Below are 3,601 nucleotides of genomic sequence, written 5' to 3'. Positions count from 1 at the left end.
ACAGACATTTTATATAAAAGCTCCATAAATCCCTTAGGCCGGTGCCCACTGACTTGTGCCCGTAGTATGGTGCTCCCATATCGGGCATGGGTGTGGGCAGGCCATTTAAATTCATTTTCATTCGATTTCTATAGCAGCACCTGGTAACCCAAACTAACATAAGGTGGTGTCAGTAGTGAGGATGCGGACAGACCTTTTTATATAAAAGCTCCATAAATCCCATAGGCCGGTGCCCACTGACTTGTGCCCGTAGTATGGTGCTCCCATAGCGGGCATGGGTGTCTGCAGGCCATTTAAATTCGTTTTCATTTCGATTTAAATAGGGGCACCTGGTAACCCAAAAGAGGGCACTTAGCCGTTTTTCCTGAGTAGTTCAAACATAGAAAGTATTCAGACCTTATTTTTGAAAAGCTCCATAAATCCTTTAGGCCGGTGCCCACTGACTTGTGCCCGTAGTATGGTGCTCCCATAGCGGGCATGGGTGTCTGCAGGTCATTTAAATTCATTTTCATTCGATTAGAATAGGAGCACCTGGTAACCCAAAAATAATACCAGGTGCACGGAGGGGAGGATGAGTACAGACCTTTTTTGAAAAGCTCCATAAATCCCTTAGGCCGGTGCCCACTGACTTGTGCCCGTAGTATGGTGCTCCCATATCGGGCATGGGTGTGGGCAGGCCATTTAAATCATTTTCATTCGATTTCTATAGCAAGCACCTGGTAACCCAAACTAACATAAGGTGGTGTCAGTAGTGAGGATGCGGACAGACCTTTTATATAAAAGCTCCATAAATCCCTTAGGCCGGTGCCCACTGACTTGTGCCCGTAGTATGGTGCTCCCATAGCGGGCATGGGTGTCTGCAGGCCATTTAAATTCGTTTTCATTCGATTTAAATAGGGGCACCTGGTAACCCAAAAAGAGGGCACTTAGCCGTTTTTCCTGAGTAGTTCAACATAGAAAGTATTCAGATCTTATTTTTGAAAAGCTCCATAAATCCTTTAGGCCGGTGCCCACTGACTTGTGCCCGTAGTATGGTGCTCCCATAGCGGGCATGGGTGTCTGCAGGTCATTTAAATTCATTTTCATTCGATTAGAATAGGAGCACCTGGTAACCCAAAAATAATACCAGGTGCACGGAGGGGAGGATGAGTACAGACCTTTTATATAAAAGCTCCATAAATCCCTTAGGCGGGTGCCCACTGACTTGTGCCCGTAGTATGGTGCTCCCATATCGGGCATGGGTGTGGGCAGGCCATTTAAATTCATTTTCATTCGATTTCTATAGCAGCACCTGGTAACCCAAAACTAACATAAGGTGGTGTCAGTAGTGAGGATGCGGACAGACCTTTTATATAAAAGCTCCATAAATCCCTTAGGCCGGTGCCCACTGACTTGTGCCCGTAGTATGGTGCTCCCATAGCGGGCATGGGTGTCTGCAGGCCATTTAAATTCGTTTTCATTCGATTTAAATAGGGGCACCTGGTAACCCAAAAAGAGGGCACTTAGCCGTTTTTCCTGAGTAGTTCAACATAGAAAGTATTCAGACCTTATTTTTTAAAAGCTCCATAAATCCTTTAGGCCGGTGCCCACTGACTTGTGCCCGTAGTATGGTGCTCCCATAGCGGGCATGGGTGTCTGCAGGTCATTTAAATTCATTTTCATTCGATTAGAATAGGAGCACCTGGTAACCCAAAAATAATACCAGGTGCACGGAGGGAAGGATGAGTACAGACCTTTTATATAAAAGCTCCATAAATCCCTTAGGCGGGTGCCCACTGACTTGTGCCCGTAGTATGGTGCTCCCATATCGGGCATGGGTGTGGGCAGGCCATTTAAATTCATTTTCATTCGATTTCTATAGCAGCACCTGGTAACCCAAACTAACATAAGGTGGTGTCAGTAGTGAGGATGCGGACAGACCTTTTATATAAAAGCTCCATAAATCCCTTAGGCCGGTGCCCACTGACTTGTGCCCGTAGTATGGTGCTCCCATAGCGGGCATGGGTGTCTGCAGGCCATTTAAAATCGTTTTCATTCGATTTCAATAGCAGCACCTGGTAACCCAAAAATAATACCAGGTGCACTCATTCGATTTCAATAGGAGCACCTGGTAACCCAAAAGAGGGCACTTAGCCGTTTTTCCTGAGTAGTTCAACATAGAATATTTTCGGACCTTTTTTGAAAAGCTCCATAAATCCCTCAGGCCGGCCCCCACTGACTTGTGCCCATAGTATGGTGCTCCCATAGCGGGCATGGGTGTCTGCAGGCCATTTAAAATCATTTTCATTCGATTTCAATAGCAGCACCTGGTAACCCAAAAATAATACCAGGTGCACTCATTCGATTTCAATAGGAGCACCTGGTAACCCAAAAATAATACCAGGTGCACAGAAGGGAGGATGAGTACAGACATTTTTTAAAAGCTTCATAAATCACTCAGGCCGGCCCCAACTGACTTGGGTCCGTAGTATGGTTGTTCCATATAGGGTATTGAGGTATGTAGCCTATCTAAAATCATTTAAAACCATTATAAAAATATGCACCTGGTAATCCAAAAATAATACCAGGTGCACGGCAGTGGCACTCTGTCACTTTTTCGACCAATTCCCGAAATCTTGAAATAATGATAAAACATAATTCCCGATGGGCTAGATGCCCCAAATTTTGGCTCATACCCTCTCTCGTGATGGTCAACAGTTATCCACTGTAAAATAAATTTCGGAACCATAGGAATCTATTGTACTGGCAAGTGATTTTTTTCCCCAAAACATTAAAACACGATTTTCTATTAAAATGTTTTATAGAAAAACGGTTATAATTAGATGAAAATGTTCGTCTATTTGTACCCTTTCGTGCAAAAAAAACCTCAACCAGATTGGAGTTGTATTTTTTGGGTTATTAACGTTTTAAACGGTTTTAGTGTCCACAAACTTTTGGCAAAAAATCGGAGCACATTGAAATCTATCGATTGACACGCCTTTTTTCGATAATTCGGCCTGTCCGGCGATGACACACTCCCTGGTGGGTGGACCAGACAGGTACCGGCGCGATTTGAGAAACCTGACTTTTGACAACAGGACTTCCATGTCCTAGAGAATCGGCGGTGGTGGCAAACTGCTCAGTCCGATTAGGAAACGTGAAACGGACACGTTTGAGGGATGTGAGACCCTCGGAACCATGGTCCCTTGGACCTTTTACCTCCGGCGACCGATTTAGGGTGATTCCCAACCCTTCGGCGCCCGATTTAGGGTGTTATTCCAGCCCTTCGGCGCCCGATTTAGGGTGTTATTCCAACCCTTCGGCGCCCGATTTAGGGTGTTATTCCAGCCCTTCGGCGCCCGATTTAGGGTGTTATTCCAACCCTTCGGCGCCCGATTTGTCCTAACTTTTGTTCCAAATGTCCCAGCTTGGTGGTGGGCGGATTTGGTTCACGTTGGGTCTCCATGGTTCTCCTCTGTTGTCCAGGTAGTTCAAGTTCTTCAGACCGATTTGCATTCGATATCCACCTGGGAGGGCACCTGGCGGCCGGCATACGTGCTGGTGTTCAGCCGGTGTGTTCCTCCCGCCCCATGTGGATTTGCCTCTATCGGGGGAGCCCCTT

The sequence above is a fragment of the Salvelinus namaycush genome, unplaced genomic scaffold (genome assembly GCF_016432855.1).
Source record: "Salvelinus namaycush isolate Seneca unplaced genomic scaffold, SaNama_1.0 Scaffold3374, whole genome shotgun sequence".
In the NCBI taxonomy this organism is placed as follows: domain Eukaryota; kingdom Metazoa; phylum Chordata; class Actinopteri; order Salmoniformes; family Salmonidae; genus Salvelinus; species Salvelinus namaycush.
Note: the sequence above shows the minus strand (reverse complement) of the source record.